The sequence below is a fragment of the Portunus trituberculatus genome, chromosome 21, assembly GCF_017591435.1.
Source record: "Portunus trituberculatus isolate SZX2019 chromosome 21, ASM1759143v1, whole genome shotgun sequence".
NCBI lineage: Eukaryota > Metazoa > Arthropoda > Malacostraca > Decapoda > Portunidae > Portunus > Portunus trituberculatus.
The window spans coordinates 14189534-14214947 of record NC_059275.1 but is presented as its reverse complement, the minus strand read 5'-3'; the positions used below and the strand labels follow the sequence as shown (position 1 = coordinate 14214947).

Below are 25414 nucleotides of genomic sequence, written 5' to 3'. Positions count from 1 at the left end.
GCAGAATGATGATGGTGATAAGGCGGGGGAAGAGGAGAAGGAGTAAGACGAAAATGAAGACGAATGACAATGATGATGATGATGGTAATAACAATATGATAATAATGATGATAAGATGAGTAAGAAGAGAAAGAGAAGGAGTAGGAGGAGGAGGAGGAAGAGGAAGAGGAGGAGGATTAGAAAAATTACATACAATTACACGTAATATGCAAAATACAACTGCCCTTTTAACAGTAACAGTAGGAAGAAGAATAGAAGGAAGAGGAGAGGATGAGGAGGAGAAGGAAAAGGAGAAGGAGAAGGAGAAGGAGAAGGAGAAGGAGAAGGAGGAAGAAACACCATAACTTGAATAATAAGTCTTGACATTCTAAATAAATGCGTGACTTTATCTTAATTACCTTTTTCCTTGTGAACGTATTAAAAAAAATGAACACAACGCCAATTTTCGCTGATAAAAACAACGTTCTTGAGAGAGAGAGAGAGAGAGAGAGAGAGAGAGAGAGAGAGAGAGAGAGAGAGAGAGAAAGAGAGTCATGTGTGCGTGGAGTAAGTAGAGGGAAGTTGAGAGAGTAAAAAAACAGAGGAAGTGGAGGCGAACAGATAAAAGGAAGCAATGTAAAGTGGGAAGAGACAAAAAGAAAGAAAAAATGTGAGAAAGAAAGTGAGAAAAACTAGTAGGAATGTAGGAGTAGGAGGAGGAGGAGGAGGAGGAGGAGGAGAAAGAAGATAAGAGAGAAAGGGAAGAAAAGGAGAAGAGGGTTAGGGAAGGAAAACAGGTCAGAGGGAGAAAAAAGAGGGAGAGAAGGAAACGGAGGAAAATGACATGACAGTGCTGAAGAGAGAGAAATGGGGAAGGAAAAGAAAGAGAAAAGAAAAACATGTAGGCGAGACATTGATTTAGAAAAGGACGTAAGAGATAGAAAAAATGCATGAATAAAGGAAAAAAAAGAGGAAAAGAATAATAAAAGACAGACTTGTTGGTCCTCACAATGCTGAAGGAAGGAAGGAAGGAAGGAAGAAAGAAACGAGGAAAAGAAAGAAGGAAGAAAGAAAGGAAGTCCATGGTTCAACTGTATCGCTTAATGTGAAGGCAGCTTACGATGAAGGAAAGAAAACAGCTAAGGAAGGAATGAAGGCGGAAAGGAAAGAAGTAAGGAAGAAAAGGAAGAAGAAGAGTGAGAGCATCTGATTTTGTAATACTGTTATCTGAAGTAAGCGTAGCAAGGAAGACAGACACGAATGAACGAAGGAAGCAAGCAAGCAAGCAAGCAAAGCAGTAGTGTGGTCAGCATCGCCTTTGGTTGGTGGACTCCTCTCTTGTAGGCGGTGGCAGCATCTGGTCAGTCAGTACCCAGACAGCCAGCGGGGAGGCAACACGCTGCGCCCTGCAACTCTCAGCCTCACACGCGTCGTTCACCTCCCTCCCGTTCACTCCCCTCTCACGCCTTCCGCCATGACCGCCCTCCACGTCCCCTAATCTCTAAATAGACACATAATTCGGACTTTTTAGTACTCAAGTGAAGTGACTGAAGTGACGAATCAGTGTCAGGGGCATTGGGAAGAGTGCCTGGTGGTGGTGGTGGTGGTGGTGGTGGTGGTAGTGGGTGCCTGTGCCTGGCTGCCTTCCACACCTGTTGATTGGCTGACTTGACACCCTCAGAGCCGCCCCACACCTGCAACACCTGCTCCGTGAAGTGTAAGTGTTAAAAAGTAAAGAAAGCGTGATTAATTTTAGTGATTTTGATGTGTTTTCATCTCTTTTCGTCTTCTTTTTCTTCTTCTTAATCCTTATCATCCATCATCTATTTCCCACATTCACATATGCACAGGAGTAAATTAAATTCATAATTACCATCGTCTTTCACAGTAAATTATCAAGTTTTACCTTAAAATTACTTTTTTTTTCGCAGATGTTTCCTCCTTCGGTCATTAATTTCACTGATTTATTGCCGTATTTGAGAAACTATTGCTACACATCTCTTGCTGAGTGTGTGTATCAAAGAGAGAGAGAGAGAGAGAGAGAGAGAGAGAGAGAGAGAGAGAGAGAGAGAGAGAGAGAGAGAAAGGAAGCGTATGAGTTTGTACGTCCGTGCGTCAGTAATCGTTTCAGAGGAGGCATCAAACACTTCCTTCCTTTGACGCTTGGCACTCACAGCACACACTCCAAGTCTAAGGCACTTCTCACACGACAAGCGCCATTAATCAGCCGCGCCATCACACTGCAGGTCTTGTTCCATCATCTCTCTACTTCCTTATTGCCGTCAATTAAAGTAACGAAGGCAGAAAATGAAGAGGAAAGACTAAGTGGAAAAAAAGTAACTAAATATAAATTCCTCCCTTACTCAGAAACCCTTTGCTCTCCCACCAAGGCTATTCTTCAAGGCCACAGAAGTGATTTACTCAGTTCTCAAGAGTGTTTCTCCTTTTGATTATATATAAATCTTGTTAATATGTTACTAAAGCCGCGAAAACATAATTAAAAATCAGTGGAGATTCTGACACGTGTAGAATCTTTCGAAAGTATAGTGGTGATGCTGCGCTAAATTATATCAGATGGTTCTAACCTGTACCATTTCATCTATTCATATACACGTTGTGCTTTTCAAACCACGTCTTCTTAATATCCATTCACTCGTCTCTTACCTGCACTATTTCATCCATTCATACTTACGTTGCACTTTTTAATTCTGCTTTTCTTACTCATTTAAGCGTTTGGCTGTTTTTATTGATCTATTTGATTAATTCCTGTTTTCTCTTGCGCATTGTATCTTGAGATGCCAACACTATTGTGCATAATAATAATAATAAAAATAACAAGTGTTCCTAACGATACACATTTTCAGTAATATCCAAAGCTAAGATAAAGAAAACAAGGAACACGGTGAACTTGTAACAGAAAAAAAAGTAGGAAAAAGACAAGGAGAGTAAGAAAAAAAGGCAAGGAGGATAACAAAGAAGAATAAGAAAAGAAGAAGAGGATAATAAAGGAGATGAGGAGGACGGTGATAAAGAGGCAGAGGAAGACGACTTTTTTTTCAGACATAACTTTTCTCTCATTTCTGCGGAGTTTGGAAGTATAACAGCTATTCACGTCTAAAACTGTGATTTCGCTTTGACTTGCCCTTAAATTTAAAGCAACTAAAATTAACACGGCCTTTACGATTTCTCTGCTTTAACTGCCTCACATTTACATTTTCTTACGCACTGAAACTAGAAAAGCCGACACTATTTTGTGAACATAACCTCAGTTTTACCAAAGAAGCAAAATGAGAGAGAGAGAGAGAGAGAGAGAGAGAGAGAGAGAGAGAGAGAGAGAGAGAGAGAGAGAGAGAGAGAGAGAGAGAGAGAGAGCACGTATTTTTCTTCTTTGCAGTAAAGCTCTTCTTCAAGTTTCCATTTTCTTACGCACTCATATGTTAACAACTATTTCGTGAACATAACCTCAGTTCTACCAAAAGAAGAAGAAGAAGAAGAAGAAGAAGAAGAAGACACACAATTGACAGAGAGAGAGAGAGAGAGAGAGAGAGAGAGAGAGAGAGAGAGAGAGAGAGAGAGAGAGAGAGAACACGTGTATTTTATCTTCTTTCCGGTCTAATTCTTCCTCGGGTTTCCATTTCCTTACTCATTCATGCAAAAACTTAAGAATTATTTCGTGAACATAACTGGTTTTAGCACCCTCCACAAAAAAAAAAAAAAAAAAAAAAAAAAAACAATTTTCTCGGGTTTCTATTTCCTTACGCACTCATGAAAAAAAAAAAATAATAACATTTCATGAGCAAAACAATTCTCCAAAAAAAGGCACAAAATTGAGATCCAACAGAAACAAACCAATGTATTCTTTATTATCACCAGTACAACTTTCCCCCACACTTCCATTTCCTTCAGCACAAAATCTGCAAATACCAACTGGAACTCACTCCCAAAACCTCTATTTCTGCTAAGCAACTTTCGCGTCAATCTGATAAAACAAGACTCGAACTTTACTTAAGCTTCTGTGGACCATGAAATAGAATCTTGTATGTTCTCCCAACACTGGCGTCACCTGGAGGATGAAGAGGAGCAGGATCAGGAGGAAGAAGAGGTATCAGTGCCTTAGTGAATGTGCATTGCCGAGTAATGCCAACAGGGATCAATGGCGTGCTAGGGAAGGAGATGAGGTGAAGTTCCCGTGCGCAATAAAGGGATGAAACGAGACTTGCCCCGGTTCGAGATAAAGTTTCAGGAATTCGAGACATTCTTTGAAATACTGAGTTTGAATCATCTCCGGGTCTTTACTGGATGTGATGGAAGGAGGCTGAGGAAGGTCAAAGAAGGTTAAGTAAGGTTTTGGAAGGTTAGTGAGGTGTAGGGAACGTTTGGAAAGAATTAGAAAGGATAAAGATTAGGAATGTTTTAAGGAAGATGTAGGGAGGTATGATACAAGGTTAATTAAGTTTAAGGAACATTAAGGAAGAGGTTTAATGAGGTGAAGGGTGGTTTTAGGAAGGATTACGAAGGATTAGGAAGGTTGAGGTATAGGAAGGTGTAGGAAGGAAAGATTAGGAATGTTTTAAGGAAGATGTAGGGAGGTGTGATCGGAGGTTAAGTAAGTTTAAGGAAGATTAAGGAAGAGGTGTAATGAAGTGAAGGGAGGTTTTAGGAAGGATTACGAAGGATTAGGAAGGTTAAGGAATAGGAAGGTGTAGGAAGGTTGAGGAAAGTGTAGAAAGATTAAAGACTCGTATTCTTAAACATTTCTGTGCTTCACCTTCACTATTTCAAAAAGTCTTATTTACATTTACACGAGTTTTTTTTTTTTTTTTTTTAAGGTGGTATTACCGTTTTAGAGGGATAGTGAGCCACCACCACCATTACCACCACCACCACCACCACCACCACCACCACCACCACCATTACCACCACCACCACCACCACCACCACCACCACCATCCAGTCTGTACTTATTTTAATTCTTATTTGTAAAACATCTTATTCATTTCATTTCTAGTAACAAGATTTCTACATTATTAACAGCAGAAACACTCGTGAAAACTAAGCTAATCATCTCTGTGGCCTTGAAAAACAGCCGAGGTGAGAGAGCAAAGAGTTTCTGAGTAAGGCAAAAGTATGGTTGAGGAAGGTTAAAATTGAGGAAGGTTAGGAAGTATGTGTGGTTGAACAAGGTGTAGGAAAACTGTGCTGGAAGTTAAGGATTTTTTTTTTTTTTTTTACCTTGTAATAATGACGAAAAACGCGAGGATTTAATCAAGTTAGGAAAATGTGCGTAGGAAAGTTTTTTATAAGGATAGGAGTTTAGTGAATCATGAAACACACACACACACACACACACACACACACACACACACACACACACACACACGCCGCGCCGCCTTCCTGTGTTGTTCCTTTTATCAAAATTGAAATAGTCTTGTTTCCCTCAAGGCCATAACTTTTTTTTTTTCCAATTTTTTCCCTCCACTTTTCACATTTCCTTTTCTATGTATTCATCTTTTTTTCTTTCTTTGTTTGCTTATTGAATTTCTTGTTTTGTTTGCTTGTTTATATGTACGCTTGTTATCCTGTCTTTTCGTTCTTTCTTTTTTAAAATTGGCATTGTATTTTCTAATTGTATATTTTTGTTTTCTTTCTCTAGTTTTGTTCTCATTAGTTTAAAGAGAGAGAGAGAGAGAGAGAGAGAGAGAGAGAGAGGTATACTCTCTCTCTCTCTCTCTCTGTGAAGTCTTTAAAAATTTGACAGGCATCGTGTTTTTATTCTATTTTGTATTCATTAAATTTTGCTTTCGTCTGCTTAAAAAAGAAAACATTTGCTCATATATTTTTCTCTCCCTTCATGTGATATCCTTAGAAATTCACAAGCGCTTTATTTTTAGGATTCTTTTTTTAGATTATTTAACTCCTGCTTTGAAGTGCTTGCTGCAAAGAAAACGTGCTTGCGTATTGTTCTCTATTCTCTCCGTTTGTGAAGGCGGAAATAAAAAGCTCACTCTTTGTTATTTTATTCATCGTATGTGTCACTTGCCGGGGAGAGTAAAGGTCGCGGGAAGAAAGGCATTGTGTTGAGTTGTTCCTTTCACTTCACACTTCTCCCTTATGAACTCTTTTATGACATCGAGTAGAATAAGGGAAGCTGCAAAAAAGCCTTCTGGTCTACATGTGGCGGTCCGTTTTGACATATTTATTTTCACTCCTCCTGCCACTTTGACCACCAATGCTTCTGCTATTCTCCACCACTCCTCTCTGACACCACAACTATCTCCCATGTCTCTCTGCCACTCCTGTCACTCTCCCATTTCCATCCCATTCTTTACCATTCCTTTCTAGCATCATAACCTTCTCAGTGCCATTCTGTACCACCATTCTCAGTTGTTATTTCAGCACCATCACTATCCCTGTTACTGTCTCACCATACCATTCCTCCATCCTTCATCACCATCGGCATCATAGCCACTACCAGCCGTACTATTACTATTAATGACCCTGGTAGTTACTATATTATCCAACTTCATTATCATTTTTAAAGATTTATAGTTGAAAATAGTAGAGATGGGTATATTCCTCTTCAAATTTTTGCTTTTTGACATGTAAAAAGGAAAAAAAAGGAGAAAAACAAGAATAACCCCACCAATTCTCCTTGTTACTCTATCCATTACCTTATCAACCACCACCACCACCACCACCACCACCACAACCACCATCACCACTACTCTTACCTGGCGCGGAGTTCAAACAGGTAGTAGCTTCACTCATTCTACCTTCCCTCCCTGGTAGAAATTGATTATCAGATTCCCGTGCTTATTTTTACAGTGTGGCGGAGGACGGGAGTGTGTGAGGGAATGAGGAGGAGTGGAGTGAGGGAGTGAGTTATGGTGATGATACTGAAGGAAGAGGAGGAAGTAGGAGGGCGAGGAGGAGGAGGTGAAGGAGGAGAAGGAGGAGGAAAAGAACGAGAGAGGAGAAAGATAAGGATATACAAATCAGTTTTTACGATGATTTCAAGTCTTTAAAATATAATATGTCATCTTGTGAAGGAGCTGAGAGTGAGAGAGAGAGAGAGAGAGAGAGAGAGAGAGAGAGAGAGAGAGATTAAAACTAAACCAAAACATGTTACACTACACAGGCAACATACAACACATTGCATTCATGTATACAAAACTATTCTAGAGCGAGTTTGATCAGTGCTGGTGACAATGATGGCTTAAGACACAACCATACTGTGTCCTCGGCTCACTGATCCACGTTAGGCTCACGGCTCGTGTTCTTCCTTTGTCTAAGGGCGGGACTAAACTTTCTCTCCTCGGAAGAGTGACTAGAGAATGTGGCAGTGGAAGCCATTGTAGCTGCCCCAAACAACACCTCAGTTACTCTGCGTGAATGGGCACTGGTGGCGAGGTTTTCCACGGCACTCAGTGGCTGTCAGACAGAGGTGGCGCGAAAATGTTAGTGCGATATTAGTAGACAGGTGTTGATGTATTGACAGAGTCAGACAGCAGAAATAAGTGACTGTTAGCAATAAATATCTATAAGAAAAACTTAATCATATAAATGTGGTCTTCATATCTATAGCTTTGAAGGGAATCTTCATGATTACAGTGTCGGTTGGCATCGATTCATTATCATTTATTGAAAAGTCCTTCCTCGTCGTTGAAGAGTTATTGTAATTTTGCATGTGGTTTCATTCTTGTATTTGATTGGCTGAAGGCAGTATGACATTGTAGAATCAAGGCCTATGATTGGTGCTTCTGGTGGATGCCACAGTGGTTTAGCTCCAAGCTGCTGAGCGTTCCACGCACGGGAGGTCAAAAGTATGCTAAATATCACATGGCTCTACCTTCTGACGGTACAGACTCTCAGTAAGATTGTGCTGTGCCTGGGTTTTCTATTGAAGATTTTAGCTCACCACAGTACTCTACGAGAGCAAACACTAAGAAGAAGAAACAAGAAGCAATGGACAACGAAGAGACCTTCTGTGTGAAGGGAAACCTGGAGGAGGAGAAGAATGCCGGCAAGAAACACGGCCAAAAGAGGAAGCTGGAGAGCCTCGATGACTGCACCAGCCACGAGGCAGATGCTGAATGTTGTGCACAGAAACGCACCAAGAAAAGCAAGAAAGATGAGAGCCGTGAGAAGAAAACAGACCGTGAGCATGAGATTAAGAAGCATAATAAGAAGAGAAAGGGGGAAGGTATGGAAGACATCGAGAAGCACAAGAAGAGGAAGGTAGATGGCGTTGAAGGGGTTGTGGAACACAAAAAGAAGATTGAGGGTAATGACACAGAAGAGAAGCAGAAGAAGAGAAAGAGGCAAGACACGGAGGACGACGAGAAGCAGGTTAAGAAGAAGAAGGGGGAGGGCATTAAGAAAGAAAGGAAGTCCTTTAAACGAATGAAGGATTTCATCAAGAAATGGAATTGGAAGGAACGGGCCAAGAAGAAGAAGGAAGACAAGAAAAAGACAGGGTGGGACAGCGGGGGCGTGCTGAAGCTGAAGGTGGACGCCAAGACAGTCAGCGAGGAGAAGGATGTGAAGGAGTACACCCTCGTTCATATTGAGAAAGGAAACCTGATAGATGCGACTGTGGGTGGCCACCGGTGTGCTGTCTATTTGGACACCGGCGCCTCATTGACCACCATGTTCTTGCCAGTGGCCGAGAGAATGGGTCTCGTCACTGGCAACGAGGAAACGGTGAAGATACCAGTGATGACCTGGTTTGGCTTGCAGAAGATGGATGTGATCGAGCTTGCCGAGGTGGTGGTAGTGTTAAAGGGCGGTGTGGCGGTGAACACGCCCTTGACGGTGTTTCCACAAGAGATGCAGGAAGAAATGGGCCTCGGAGACGAAATATTGATGTCCATGAGCCGCCTGCAGGAGGCAGAGATGCGGCAGGAGTTCCATCCTGACGACAGCAGTACCCTGTTCCTGCGTCACCCTGAACGCCTGCAGCGGAGACCTGAGCAAGGGCGGCACGGCAAAGTGCTCACGTTTGCAGCACGAACAGAAGGCATCGACGAGTCGCTGAAGGTGCTAGTGGACACAGGCGCCAAGGCACTCTTCTGTATCACCGAAACCGGCCTGGACAAGGTGCAGGACATGACAGACCGGTGGACTCTGCCACTAGGACAAGTCCTGATGCAGTTTAGCTGCAGCACAGAGGCGCTGCTACTGCACAAGATAGAGGCCAACCAGGTGAAAATATTTGATTTCGTGTTTGGACGATTGCTACTCGGTCAATTACAAGCAACCATTGACTATGTTGATTTGTCCATGGCCTTGAAGCTCAACGAAAAACATATCCGTATCGAGCTCCAGCCTTTCTCAGGGCGCCTTGCTGCTGGATCCCCCCAGCCTCTGTCCTGATTGCTTAGTCGTGTAGCAGGGAGAAGAAGAAATGAAGGAATGCGAAGAACGATAAGATGAAGCACTAATCTGTATTAAGGATATTATGTTAACAACCTAGTCTGGATTAAGAATATTATGTTAAGAAACTAGTCTAGATTAAGGATACTCTGTTAAGAAAACTAATCTGGATTAAGGATATTATGTTAAGAAAGTAGTCTGGTGAAGGATATTAGATTAATAAACTAGTGTGAATTAAGGATACTAGATTAAGAAACTAGTCTGGATTAAGGATATTATGTTCACAAACTAGTCTGGATTAAGGATACAATGTTAAGAAACTAGTCTGGATTAAGGATATTATGTTAAGTATCTAGTCTGGATAAAGGATACTCGATTAAGAAACTAGTCTGGATTAAGGATCCTATGTTAAGAAACTAGTCTGGATTAAGGATTCTAGGTTAAGAAACTATTTTTTTTTTTCATGTAAGAGCGCGAAACAGCCACGGGAAACAAAAACTGGTGTTAGAAAAAAGGCGCTCGCTAAAAAGTGCTATAGATAATTTTGAAAAGAGGGCTGCCATCAGGGTGATAGGAGTCAACTTTTAAAATAATTTATTTATCTTTATTTATTTATTTATTTTTTTATATATATTTTGCGTGAAGAATGTAGTGCGTTGGTGGCGCATGTAGTGTTGCGTGAATGAAGAGAGTTGTGTTTAGAGGGGAGGCTGTGACTGTCCTCTTGTGTGGGGAGACACAAAGGGAAACGTTCAGTGAGGTCACAGCTGGCTTTAATGATGAGTTCACAGCACCCCCTCAACCAGTGCTATTAGACCTCACTGGGAGTAATCATCGTTTCGGCAGGATTAAGTCTTGTCTGGATTAACGATACTAGATTAAGAATCTAGTCTGGATTAAAGACATTAAATTAAGAAAATAGTCTGGATTAAGGATACTAGATTATGAAACTAGTCTGGCTTAAGGATATTATGTTAGAAAAATAGTCTTGATTAGGATACTATGTTAAGAAACTAGTCTGGATTAAGTATACTAGATTAAGAAGCTAGTCTGGATTAAGGATACTAGATTTAAAAGCTAGTCTGGATTAAGGATACTAGATTAAGAAGCTAGTCTGGATTAAGGATACTAGATTTAAAAGCTAGTCTGGATTAAAGATAATAGATTAAGAAGCTAGTCTGGATTAAGGATAATAGATTAAGAAACTAGTCTGGATTAAGGATACTAGATTAAGAAGCTAGTCTGGATTAAGGATACTAGATTTAAAAGCTAGTCTGGATTAAGGATACTAGATTTAAAAGCTAGTCTGGATTAAGGATACTAGATTGAGAAACTAGTCTGGATTAAGGATACTAGATTTAAAAGCTAGTCTGGATTAAGGATAATAGATTAAGAAACTAGTCTGGATTAAGGATACTAGATTTAAAAGCTAGTCTGGATTAAAGATAATAGATTAAGAAGCTAGTCTGGATTAAGGATACTAGATTAAGAAACTAGTCTGGATTAAGGATACTATGATAAGAAACTTGTCTGGATTAAGGATACTAGGTTAAGAAATTTTTTATTTTTTTTATGTAAGAGGGCGAAACAGCCACGGGCAACAAAAATAGTTGTTACAAAAAAAGGTCCACTGAGGCGGCACTCACTAAACAAGTGTAATAGATAATTGAAAATGGACTCCCATGAGGGTGATAGGAGGCAACTTTTTTTTCTTTTTCATATATTTTGCGTGAAGAATGTAGTGCGTTGGTGGCGCATGTAGTGTTGCGTGAATGAAGAGAGTTGTGTTTAGAGGGGAGGCTGTGACTGTCCTCTTGTGTGGGGAGACACAAAGGGAAACGTTCAGTGAGGTCACAGCTGGCTTTAATGATGAGTTCACAGCACCCCCTCAACCAGTGCTATTAGACCTCACTGGGAGTAATCATCGTTTCGGCAGGATTAAGTCTTGTCTGGATTAACGATACTAGATTAAGAATCTAGTCTGGATTAAGAACTCTAGATTAAGGAAATAGTCTGGATTAAGGATACTAGATTATGAAACTAGTCTGGATTAAGGATACTAGATTATGAAACTAGTCTGGATTAAGGATACTAGATTATGAAACTAGTCTGGATTAAGGATAATAGGTTAAGAAACTAGTCTGGATTAAGGATATTATGTTAAGATACTAGTCTGGATTAAGGATAATAGGTTAGGAAACTAATCTGGATTAAGGATTCTACATTAAGAAAGTAGTGTCTGTGAAGGATGCAGTGATAAGACACTAGTCTGCTTTAAGAATGCTAGATTAAGGAAATATTCAGAATGAAGGATATTAAAAGATTAAGAAAACAATGCGGATTTGAGACAGTGAATGGAGGATCGTGCAAGGTTACGGTCATTTGATTCAGAGCAGAACAAATATTATATACAAGACACTGAGAGAAATGTTGTCAGGATGAAAGGCTGTGCTTGTGAATAGATGTGAGTCAATGTTTCTCATATTGTAATTTACTAAGCAAATTAGTGACTAAGTCCCATTTTTTTTTTTTTTTTTTTTGCGAATTAGTGATTCGCGTCCATTTTTTTTTTTACTCTCCGTAAGAGGAAGACCTGCCAAGGGCAATAAACATAAAAAAAGGTCCTCTTAATCTGCAGGTTCCCTTGAAAAAATTAAAGGAATTTGCCAAAAGATAGGGAGAAATGTTTTGAAACCTCCCTCTTAAAAGAAGTCAAGTCGTATGAAGATGGAAATACAGAAGCAGGCAGTGATTTCTAGAGTTTACCAGTGAAAGGTATGAATAATTACTGATTAACTCTTGCCTTAGAGAATTGAACAGAATAGCTGTGAGAGGAAGAAGAAAGCCTTGTGCAGAGAGGCCGCAGGAGGAGGAAAGGCATGCAGTTAGCATGACCATTAGAGCAATTAGCCTGAAAATAGTGATAAAAGATAGAAAAAGATGCAACATTTCGGTAGTGAGAAAGAGGGTGAAGACAGTCAGTCAGAAGAGGGAAGTTGATGAGACGAAAAGCTTTTGATTCCACCCTATCTAATAAAACTGTGTGAGTGGAGGCCCCCAAATATGCAAAGAGTACTTCGTAAAAGGACGGATAAGGCACTTTGACAGAGTTAGCAGTTGGATGGGTGAGAAAAACTGGCGGAGACGCCTCAGAATGCCTAACTGCTTAGACGCTGTTTTAGCAAGAGTTGAGATATGAAGTTTCCAGTTTAGATTATGAGTAAAGGACAGACCGGGGATATTCGGTGTGGAAGAGGGAGACAGTTCAGTGTCATTGAAGAAGAGGGGATAGTTGTCTGGAAGGTTGTGTCGAGTAGAGGAATTGAGTTTTTGATCCTTTGAACACTAGTAAGTTTTCTCTGCCCCAATCAAAAATCTTAGAAAAATCAGAAGTGAGGGTGAGGCGTTCCGTGGCGTCCTGCGTGATCTTTTGACTTCCTGAAGGGTTGGTCGTCTCTGAAAGGACATGGAAAGATGTAGGGAGGTATCATCAGCGCAGGAGTGGATAGGACAAGAGGTTTGGTCTACCACGGCTGCAATAGAACGGTCAGAAAGGAAACTTGAGATAATGTTGCAGAGAGAAGGATAAAAATCTCTGAAAGAGGATGACTTAGACTCAGTAAGGAAAACCAGAAGATCACCAGTAAAGCGACCTTGACAGAAACCATACTGGCGATCAGATAGAAGATTGTAAAGTGACAGACGTTTGAGAATCTTCCTGTTGAGGATAGATTAAAAGTCTTTAGACGAGCAAGAGACTAAAGTTATAGGACGGTAGTTTGAGAGATTAGAACAGTCATCCTTTTCAGGTTGAATGTAGGCAAACTTCCAGCAAGAAGGAAAGGTAGAAGTCGATTGACAAAGTTGAAAGAGTTTGGCCAGGCAAGGTGTAAGTACGGAAACACAGTTTTTGAGGACAATGGGAGGGACCCCATCAGCTCCATAAACCTTCCGACGGTTAAGACTAGAGAGGGCATGAAAAACATCATTACGAAGAATTTTGATTCAAGACAAGAAATAGTCAGAAGGAGGAGGAGAGGGAGGGACAAGTCCAGAATCATCCAAGGTGGAGTTTTTTGCAAAGGTTTGAGAGAAGAGTTCATCTTAAGAAACAGAAGAGATGGCAGTGGTGCCATCAGAATGAAGTAAAGGAAGGAAAGGTGAAGAAGTAAAGTTACTGGAGATGTTTTTGGTTAGATGCCAGGAGTCACGAGTTAGAGTTTGAAAGATTTTGACATTTTTATTTTGAAGGAGTGTTTGACAAGTTGAAGAAAAGACTAAGCATGTTTGCGGGCAGATATATAAAGTTCATGAGATTCAGGAGATGGAAGGCTCAAGTACCTTTTGTGGGCAACCTCTCTATCATGTATAGCACGAGAAGAGGCTGACTTAAACCAAGGTTTAGAAGGTTTGGGTTGAGAAAAAAAACGAGGAATGTACACATCCATGCCAGACACTATCACCTTCGTTATACGTTACGCACACAGAGATGGGTCTCTGACACGGAAATAGTAATCATTCCAGGGAAAATCAGCATAATACGATCTCAAGTTCTCCGAACTGGCAGAGGCAAAACGCCAGAGGCATCTCCACTTGGAGGGATCCTGAGGAGGGATTGGAGGAATAGGACAAGATATAAAAATGAGATTGTGATCGGAGAAGTCCAACAGAGAAGATAGGGTAACAGTATAAACTGAAGGATCAGAGGTGAGGTAAAGATCAAGAATGTTGGGCGCATCTCAGGGATACGAGTAGTGTGTTGCACCAGTTCCTCTAGGTCATGGAGGATAGCAAATTTGAAGGCTAGTTCACCAGGATGGTCAGTGAAGGGAGAGGAAAACTAAACCTGGTGGTGAACATTGAAATCTCCAAGGATGGAAATCTTCGCGAAAGGGTAGAGGAACACAGAATATGCTCCACTTAGGAAGTTAAATAATCAAAGAATTTACTATAGTCAGAGGAGTTAAAGAGAGATAGACAGCGCAGATAAATCTAGTTAGAGAGTGTCTATTGAATCTAAGCCGGATTCAAGAACGTGGGAACGAGAGCAAGTTATGTCATTGCTCACATAAACACAACATCAAGCTTTGGAACGAAAATGAGAATAGAGAAAGTAGGAAGGAGCAGTGTAGAGGCTACTGTCACATGTCCCAGACAGCTGTGTTTCCATGAGGAAAAAAACGAGCTTTACTAGAGGAAAGGTGGTATTTTACAGATTGTAAATTAGATCTAAGACCTGGAATGTTGCAGAAGTTAATGAAGAAAAAGTTTAGGGAGGTGTCAAACCATTTTGGGTCGCCAACGAGAGAGCAGTCCGACCTGGGGATATTTCTTTTCCCCTCCCTAAAAGGGGAATCCGAGGCTTTGGTGTGCTTCTTTCCTTATGGTTAATTTATTTAGAGACGCTTTGCTTAAAAGTAGATGAGTCAGTGTTTCTCACACATTGTAATGTCTTACGTTGTGGTGGATTAGGATTAAGGTTTAGTGAGTTTTGAATATTGGTCTATATTGGTGTTTGGTTTGCTTCTATCCTGATGGTTAATGTATCTAGATACTTTACCAGAAATGTGAATAAAAATAACACTTGTATATCACTGTTTTGCCTTTACCTTCTGGCGGTGGGAAGAAAATTGTAACAATGACGGTAATTAGAAACATCTCAATCACTCGACACTTTATTGTACATTCCTACTGCTCTAGATAGGCAGACTTCAATACACACAGAGAGACAGCGTGCAGGAAGCCCTCTCCACGCCAAAGTATGTGTAGGAATTATCCATCTCGAGTTTATTGAGTAACGTGGCGATGGAGGGAGTGAGAGAGAGGAGGGAGGATGGGAGGAGTGGGAGGAGAGAGAGGAAGAGAGAGAGAGAGAGAGAGAGAGAGAGAGAGAGAGAGAGAGAGAGAGAGAGAGAGAGAGAGAGAGAGAGAGAGAGAGAGAGAGAGAGAGAGAGAGAGAGAGAGAGAGAGAGAGAGAGAGAGAGAGAGAGAAACTAAAACTAAACCAAAACATGTTACACTACACAGGCAACATACAACACATTGCATTCATGTATACAAAACTATTCTAGATTGAGTTTGATCAGTGCTGGTGACAATGATGGCTTAAGACACAACCATACTGTGTCCTCGGCTCACTGATCCACGTTAGGCTCACGGCTCGTGTTCTTCCTTTGTCTATGGGCGGGACTTTACTTTCTCTCCTCGGAAGAGTGACTCGAGAATGTGGCAGTGGAAGCCATTGTAGCTGCCCCAAACAACACGTCAGTTACTCTGCGTGAATGGGCACTGGTGGCGAGGTTTTCCACGGCACTCAGTGGCTGTCAGACCGAGGTGGCGCGAAAATGTGAGTGCGATATTAGTAGACAGGTGTTGATGTACTGACAGAGTCAGACAGCAGAAATGAGTGACTGTTAGCAATAAATATCTATCAGAAAAACTTAATCATATAAATGTGGTCTTCATATCTATAGCTTTGAAGGGAATCTTCATGATTACAGTGTCGGTTGGCATCGATTCATTATCATTTATTGAAAAAGTCCTTCCTCGTCGTTGAAGAGTTATTTGAATTTTGCATGTGGTTTCATTCTTGTATTTGATTGGCTGAAGGCAGTATGACATTGTAGAATCAAGGCCTATGATTGGTGCTTCTGGTGGGCGCCACAGTGGTTTAGCTCCAAGCTGCTGAGCGTTCCACGCATGGGAGGTCAAAAGTATGCTAAATATCACATGGCTCTACCTTCTGACGGTACAGACTCTCAGTAAGATTGTGCTGTGCCTGGGTTTTCTATTGAAGATTTTAGCTCACCACAGTACTCTACGAGAGCAAACACTAAGAAGAAGAAACAAGAAGCAATGGACAACGAAGAGACCTTCTGTGTGAAGGGAAACCTGGAGGAGGAGAAGAATGCCGGCAAGAAACACGGCAAAAAGAGGAAGCTGGAGAGCCTCGATGACTGCACCAGCCACGAGGCAGATGCTGAATGTTGTGCACAGAAACGCACCAAGAAAAGCAAGAAAGATGAGAGCCGTGAGAAGAAAACAGACCGTGAGCATGAGATTAAGAAGCATAATAAGAAGAGAAAGGGGGAAGGTATGGAAGACATCGAGAAGCACAAGAAGAGGAAGGTAGATGGCGTTGAAGGGGTTTTGGAACACAAAAAGAAGATTGAGGGTAATGACACAGAAGAGAAGCAGAAGAAGAGAAAGAGGCAAGACACGGAGGACGACGAGAAGCAGGTTAAGAAGAAGAAGGGGGAGGGCATTAAGAAAGAAAGGAAGTCCTTTAAACGAATGAAGGATTTCATCAAGAAATGGAATTGGAAGGAACGGGCCAAGAAGAAGAAGGAAGACAAGAAAAAGACAGGGTGGGACAGCGGGGGCGTGCTGAAGCTGAAGGTGGACGCCAAGACAGTCAGCGAGGAGAAGGATGTGAAGGAGTACACCCTCGTTCATATTGAGAAAGGAAACCTGATAGATGCGACTGTGGGTGGCCACCGGTGTGCTGTCTATTTGGACACCGGCGCCTCATTGACCACCATGTTCTTGCCAGTGGCCGAGAGAATGGGTCTCGTCACTGGCAACGAGGAAACGGTGAAGATACCCGTGATGACCTGGTTTGGCTTGCAGAAGGTGGATGTGATTGAGCTTGCCGAGGTGGTGGTAGTGTTGAAGGGCGGTGTGGCGGTGAACACGCCCTTGACGGTGTTTCCACAGGAGATGCAGGAAGAAATGGGCCTTGGAGACGAAATATTGATGTCCATGAGCCGCCTGCAGGAGGCAGAGATGCGGCAGGAGTTCCATCCTGACGACAGCAGTACCCTGTTCCTGCGTCACCCTGAACGCCTGCAGCGGAGACCTGAGCAGGGGCGGCACGGCAAAGTGCTCACGTTTGCAGCACGAACAGAAGGCATCGACGAGTCGCTGAAGGTGCTAGTGGACACAGGCGCCAAGGCACTCTTCTGTATCACCGAAACCGGCCTGGACAAGGTGCAGGACATGACAGACCGGTGGACTCTGCCACTAGGACAAGTCCTGATGCAGTTTAGCTGCAGCACAGAGGCGCTGCTACTGCACAAGATAGAGGCCAACCAGGTGAAAATATTTGATTTCGTGTTTGGACGATTGCTACTCGGTCAATTACAAGCAACCATTGACTATGTTGATTTGTCCATGGCCTTGAAGCTCAACGAAAACATATCCGTATCGAGCTCCAGCCTTTCTCAGGGCGCCTTGCTGCTGGATCCCCCCAGCCTCTGTCCTGATTGCTTAGTCGTATAGCAGGAGAAGAAGAAATGAAGGAATGCGAAGAACGATAAGATGAAGCACTAATCTGTATTAAGGATATTATGTTAACAACCTAGTCTGGATTAAGAATATTATGTTAAGAAACTAGTCTAGATTAAGGATACTCTGTTAAGAAAACTAATCTGGATTAAGGATATTATGTTAAGAAAGTAGTCTGGTGAAGGATATTAGATTAATAAACTAGTGTGAATTAAGGATACTAGATTAAGAAACTAGTCTGGATTAAGGATATTATGTTCACAAACTAGTCTGGATTAAGGATACAATGTTAAGAAACTAGTCTGGATTAAGGATATTATGTTAAGTATCTAGTCTGGATAAAGGATACTCGATTAAGAAACTAGTCTGGATTAAGGATCCTATGTTAAGAAACTAGTCTGGATTAAGGATTCTAGGTTAAGAAACTATTTTTTTTTTCATGTAAGAGCGCGAAACAGCCACGGGAAACAAAACTGGTGTTAGAAAAAGGCGCTCGCTAAAAAGTGCTATAGATAATTTTGAAAAGAGGGCTGCCATCAGGGTGATAGGAGTCAACTTTTAAAATAATTTATTTATCTTTATTTATTTATTTATTTTTTTATATATATATTTTGCGTGAAGAATGTAGTGCGTTGGTGGCGCATGTAGTGTTGCGTGAATGAAGAGAGTTGTGTTTATATGGGAGGCTGTGACTGTCCTCTTGTGTGGGGAGACACAAAGGGAAACGTTCAGTGAGGTCACAGCTGGCTTTAATGATGAGTTCACAGCACCCCCTCAACCAGTGCTATTAGACCTCACTGGGAGTAATCATCGTTTCGGCAGGATTAAGTCTTGTCTGGATTAACGATACTAGATTAAGAATCTAGTCTGGATTAAGACATTAAATTAAGGAAATAGTCTGGATTAAGGATACTAGATTATGAAACTAGTCTGGCTTAAGGATATTATGTTAGAAAGATAGTCTTGATTAGGATACTATGTTAAGAAACTAGTCTGGATTAAGTATACTAGATTAAGAAGCTAGTCTGGATTAAGGATACTAGATTTAAAAGCTAGTCTGGATTAAGGATACTAGATTTAAAAGCTAGTCTGGATTAAGGATACTAGATTGAGAAACTAGTCTGGATTAAGGATACTAGATTTAAAAGCTAGTCTGGATTAAGGATAATAGATTAAGAAACTAGTCTGGATTAAGGATACTAGATTTAAAAGCTAGTCTGGATTAAAGATAATAGATTAAGAAGCTAGTCTGGATTAAGGATAATAGATTAAGAAACTAGTCTGGATTAAGGATACTATGATAAGAAACTTGTCTGGATTAAGGATACTAGGTTAAGAAATTTTTTATTTTTTTTATGTAAGAGGCGAAACAGCCACGGGCAACAAAAATTGTTGTTACAAAAAAAGGTCCACTGAGGCGGCACTCACTAAACAAGTGTAATAGATAATTGAAAATGGACTCCCATGAGGGTGATAGGAGGCAACTTTTTTTTCTTTTTCATATATTTTGCGTGAAGAATGTAGTGCGTTGGTGGCGCATGTAGTGTTGCGTGAATGAAGAGAGTTGTGTTTAGAGGGAGGCTGTGACTGTCCTCTTGTGTGGGGAGACACAAAGGGAAACGTTCAGTGAGGTCACAGCTGGCTTTAATGATGAGTTCACAGCACCCCCTCAACCAGTGCTATTAGACCTCACTGGGAGTAATCATCGTTTCGGCAGGATTAAGTCTTGTCTGGATTAACGATACTAGATTAAGAATCTAGTCTGGATTAAGAACTCTAGATTAAGGAAATAGTCTGGATTAAGGATACTAGATTATGAAACTAGTCTGGATTAAGGATACTAGATTATGAAACTAGTCTGGATTAAGGATAATAGGTTAAGAAACTAGTCTGGATTAAGGATATTATGTTAAGATACTAGTCTGGATTAAGGATTCTACATTAAGAAAGTAGTCTCTGTGAAGGATGCAGTGATAAGACACTAGTCTGCTTTAAGAATGCTAGATTAAGGAAATATTCAGAATGAAGGATATTAAAAGATTAAGAAAACAATGCGGATTTGAGACAGTGAATGGAGGATCGTGCAAGGTTACGGTCATTTGATTCAGAGCAGAACAAATATTATATACAAGACACTGAGAGAAATGTTGTCAGGATGAAAGGCTGTGCTTGTGAATAGATGTGAGTCAATGTTTCTCATATTGTAATTTACTAAGCAAATTAATGACTAAGTCCCATTTTGGTGTTGTTTTTTTGCGAATTAGTGATTAATGTCCATTTTTTATTATAATTTGTTTTTGACTCTCAACAAAAGGGAGACCTGCCAAGGGCAAGAAAACATTAAGAAAATGGCTCACTGAATCTGCAGGTTTCCTAAAATATTTTAAAGGAATTAGCCAAAAGATAGGGAGAAATGTCTTGAAACCTCCCTCTTAAAAGAAGTCAAGTCGTAGGAAGATGGAAATACAGAAGCAAGCAGTGATTTCCAGAGTTTACTAGTGAAGGGTATGAATAATTAAGAGTACTGGTGAACTCTTGCGTTAGAGAGTTGAGCAGAATAGAGATGAGAGGAAAAATGAAGCCTTGTGGAGCGAGGCCGCAGTAGGAGGGAAGGCATGCAGTTAGCAAGATCAGTAGAACCGGTACCATGAAAATAGTGATAAAAGATAGAAAGAGATGCAACATTCCAGCAGTGAGAAAGAGCCTGAAGACAGTCAGTCAGAGGAGGGGAATTGGTGAGACGAAAAGCTTTTGATTCCACCCTATCTAACAAAACTGTGTGAGTGGAATCCCCGAAAACATGCGAAGAGTACTTACTATATACAAGAACAGATAAGGCCCTTGTACAGAGTTAGCAGTTGGAGGGGTGAGAAAAACTGGGGGAGACGCCTCAGAACACCTAACTTCCTAGAAGCTGTTTTAGCAAGAGATGAGATGTGGAGTTTCCAGTTAAGATTATTAGTAGAGGACAGACCGAAGATATCCAGTGTCGAAGAGGGAGACAGTTGAATGACATTGAAGAAGAGGGGATATTTGTCTGAAGGTTGTGTCGAGTTGATAGATAGAGGAATTGAGTTTTTGAGATTGAACACTACTAAGTTTTCTCTGCCCCAATCAGAAATGTTAGAAAGATCAGAAGTCAGGCGTTTTATAGCGTCCCTGCGTGATCTGTTGATTTCCTGAACGGTTGATCGTCTGTGAAAGGACGTGGAAAGATGTAGGGAGGTATCATCAGCGTAGGAGTTGATAGGACAAGACGTTTGGTTAAGGTGATGAATGTATAATAGAAAGAGAGTGGGTGATAGGAAAGAACTCTGAGGAACACCACTATTTATAGATTTAGGAGAAGAACACTGGCCGTCTACCACGGCTGCAATAGAACGGTCAAAAAGGAAACTTGAGATAAAGTTGGAGAGAGAATGATAAAAACCGTAGGAGGGTAATTTGGAAATCAAAGTTTTGTGCCAGATTATCAAAAAATTTTGATATATCTAACGCAACATCAAAAGTTTCACCGAATTCTCTAAAAGAGGATGACCAAGACTCAGTAAGGAAAGCCAAATCACCAGTACAGTGACTTTGACGGAAGCCATACTGGAGATCAGATATAAGAGTGTGAAGTAACAGATGTTTGAGAATCTTCCTATTGAGGATACATTAAAAATCTTTAGACAAGGAAGAGATTACTGCTATTGAACGGTAGTGTGAGGGATTAGAAGGGTCACCTTTTTTAGGAAAAGGATGAATGTAGGCAAACTTTCAGCAAGAAGGAAAGGTAGAAGTCGATAGACATAGTTGATAGAATTTGGCCTGGGAAAGTGGAAGCACGGAAGCACAGATTTTGAGAACAATATGAGGAACATCATCAGGTCCATAATCCTTACGAGGGTTTAGGCCAGAGAGGGCATGGCAATCATCATTACGAAGAATTTTGATTGATGACATGTAATACTCAGAAGGAGGAGATTGAGGGACAAGTCTAGAATCATCCAAGATGCAGTTGTCAGCGAAGGTTTGAGAGAAGGGTTCAGCTTTAGAGACATGAGATGGCAGTGGTGCCATCAGGATGAAATAAAGGAAGGAATAATGAAGAACTAAAGTTATTGGAGATGTTTTTGGCCAGATGACAGAAGTCACGAGGGGAGTTAGAGTTTGAAAGACTTTGACATCTTCTATTTATGAATGAGTGTTTGGCAAGTTGAAGAATAGAATTGGCATGATTCCGGGCAGAAATATAAAGTTCATGAGATTCAGGAGATGGAAGGCTCAAGTACCTTTTGTGAGCAACCTCTCTATCATGTATAGCACGAGAACAGACCAAACCAAGGTTTAGAAAGTTTAGATTGAGAAAAGAATGAGGAATGTACGCCTCCATGCCAGACACTATCACCTCCTTTATGCTTTCCTCACACAGAGATTATGTCACGGAAACAGTAATCATTCCAGGGAAAATCAGTATAATGCGTTCTCAGGTCCTCCCAACTTATAGAGGCAAAACGACAGAGGCATCTCCGCTTTGGGGAACCTGAGGAGGGATTGGAGAAATAGGAGAAGATACAATAATGAGATTGTGATCTGAGAAGCCCAACGGAGAAAATATGGTAACAGCATAAACTGAAGGACAAGAGGTCAGGAAAAGATCTAGAATGTTGGGCGTGTCTCCAACACGGTCTGGGATACGAGTAGGGTGTTGCACCAGTTGCTTTAGGACTCTAGGTCATGGAGGATAGTAAATTTGAAGGCTAGTTCACCTGGATGGTCAGTGAAGGGATAAGAAAGCCAAAGCTGGTGGTGAACATTGAAATCTTCATGAATAGAGATCTCCGCGAAAGGGTAGAGGAGCACAGAATATGCTCCACTTAGGAAGTTAATTAATAAAAAAAATTACTATAGTCAGAAGAGTTAAAGGAGAGATAGACAGCGCAGATAAATTTAGTTAGAGAGTGACTATTGAATCTAAGCCAGATGGTGGAAAACTGAGAAGATTGAAGAGCATGGGCATGAGAGCAAGTTAAGTCGTTGCGCACATACACACAACATCAAGCTTTGGAACGAAAATGAGAATAGAGAAAGTAGGAGAGAACAGAGAAGGGGCTACTCTCAGTTGCCTCAGACAGCTGTGTTCCGGCGAGGAAAAAAGATGAGGTTTAGTAGAGAAGAATTTGTATTCTACAGATTGTAAATTAAGGATCATTTACTCTTAACTATAAATACATACAAGTAAATATTTCTTATATTGTAATAGTTTTGGATATTAGTCTATAATGGTGTTTGGTTTGCTTCTGTCCTGATGGTTAATGTATCTAGAAACTTTACCTGAAATGTGAATAAAAATAACACTTGTATATCACTGTTTTGCCTTTACCTTCTGGCGGTGGGAAGAAAATGATAACAATGACGGTAATTAGAAACATCTGAATCACTCGACACTTTATTGTACATTCCTATTGCTCTAGATAGGCAGACTTCAATACACACAGAGAGACAGCGTGCAGGAAGCCCTCTCCACGCCAAAGTATGTGTAGGAATTATCCATCTCGAGTTTATTGAGTAACGTGGCGATGGAGGGAGGGAGAGAGGGAGAGTAGGAGGGAGGATGGGAAGTGTGAGTAACGTGGCTATGGAGGGAGGGAGAGAGGGAGAGTAGGAGGGAGGATGGGAGGGAGGGAAGGAAGAAGGGACGAAGGGAGGGAAGGAGGAGGGATGGAGGGCAAGAAAGGGAAGTTGGAAGATGGCGGGAGGGAAAGAGGAAGGTCGGAGAGAGAGAGAGAGAGAGAGAGAGAGAGAGAGAGAGAGAGAGAGAGAGAGAGAATAAACAAACAATTGATACATGAAAGGAGGGGAGAAACGAAAGAGAGAGAGAGAGAGAGAGAGAGAGAGAGAGAGAGAGAGAGAGAGAGAGAGAGAGAGAGAGAGAGAGAGAAACTATGAAAAAACCGTCATTACATATTTTCCCCTCAGCAACATTTTTTCCCCTTATCATCTAAAAATCTTCCCTAATTTCCTCAATGCGATTATTACCATTATTCTTACCGCGGGCGTAACGTGAGCGCCATCTGTGGGTTGCTATAATCACTACCTCCGTGCAGGGAGAAGAAAAGATCCAGGTGTGCTTCTGTTGATTGGTAATTAGGGGAAAACTAAGGTAATTATTGGAGGGGATTATGTGTGTAAGGGAGATGCTTGTTGTTGTTGCTGTTGTTGTTGTTGTTGTTGTTGTTGTTGTTGTTGTTGTTGTTGTTACTTTTCTTCTACTTGTTGCTATTTTGTTGTTGTTCTTGTTTTTTTTATAATTTTTACTATTACTACTACTACTACTACTACTACTACTACTACTACTACTACTACTACTATACTAATTCTTCTACTACTACTACTACTACTACTACTGCTGGTGCTGGTGGTGGTGGTGGTGGTGCTGCTGCTACTACTACTACTTCTACTACTACAACAACAACAACAACAAATACTACTACTACTACTACTACTACTACTACTACTACTACTACTACTACTACTACTACTACTTCTAGCAACACCATAATAACAACAGCGACAATAGTAATGATAAGAGCATTATTATTATTATTATTATTATTATTATTATTATTATTATTATTATTATTATTTTAATTTTATTATTATTATTATTATTATTATTATTATTATTATTATTATTATCATTATTATTTTCATAACGGTGATGATGATGATAATAATAATAATAATAATAATAATAATAATAATAATAATAATAATGGCAATAATAATGATAATGTTGATAATAATAATAATAATATTGATAATAATAACAACAATTATAATCATAATATTAACAACAATGATATTAATTGTAGTGATAATAATGATAATTGTCAAACGTGATTAATTTCTTGGGGCTTCACACACACACACACACACACACACACACACACACACACACACACACACACACACACACACACACACACACAGACACACATGTATTATCCAGATGATCCTTAATTAATCTCTACCTGCATTAGTACCTGTAACTCTCTCCTCTTGTGTTTCACCTCATTATCTGTGTGTGTGTGTGTGTGTGTGTGTGTGTGTGTGTGTGTGTGTGTGTGTGTGTGTGTGTTGTAATCCCTCTCTTCTTTATATTCTTTCTCCTATTCCATTTTCTCGTTTATCTCTCATTTTCTAGTTTCCCATCTCTTTATCAATCTATCTTGTTTCTTATCGTCTTTATCTATTACATCTTATCGTACATGTTTTTTTTTTCATAAATGTCTTTTTCTTTTTTTCTTTCATTCTCTATCGTGTTTTGTTACGTAGTCTTTTGTTGATGTTCTTTTTATTCTTTTTCTTCTTGTTCTTAATCTTGTTGTTGTTGTTGTTGTTGTTGTTGTTGCTGGTGTTGATAATGGTATTGTTGGTGTTGGTGTTGTTGTTGATATTTTTTTCCTCCTCATCGTCTATCTCTTCATTTTCCTCCTCTTCTTCCTCCTCCTTCTCCTCCTCGTCCTCCTCCTCCTCGTTGTGAAAGAGGATCATAAAAAAAACTTACAACAAATCTCCTAAGTTTAAAATCCCTTACAATCCCAGCAGCATAAGAGTATAAGGGAATTTGATGCTTTTGAAAGAGGATCAGATCGTCTTTTGGTATACTTCTCGATCCTCCTCTAAATTCCTTCTGATAGAGAGAGAGAGAGAGAGAGAGAGAGAGAGAGAGAGAGAGAGAGAGAGAGAGAGAGAGAGAGAGAGAGAGAGAGAGAGAGAGAGAGATTGT

The 25414-nt window shown here is 40.5% G+C and overlaps 1 protein-coding gene across 1 annotated transcript in view; it reads left to right on the top strand.

The window, feature by feature from the left end:
• The first annotated feature begins 1360 nt into the window (after positions 1-1360).
• LOC123507164 (relaxin receptor 2-like) overlaps positions 1361-25414 on the top strand; it is a 214617-nt gene continuing 190563 nt past the window's right edge. Inside the window, 1 exon segment of the mRNA XM_045259820.1 lies at positions 1361-1696. The gene's annotated coding sequence lies outside the window, so the exon portion shown is untranslated.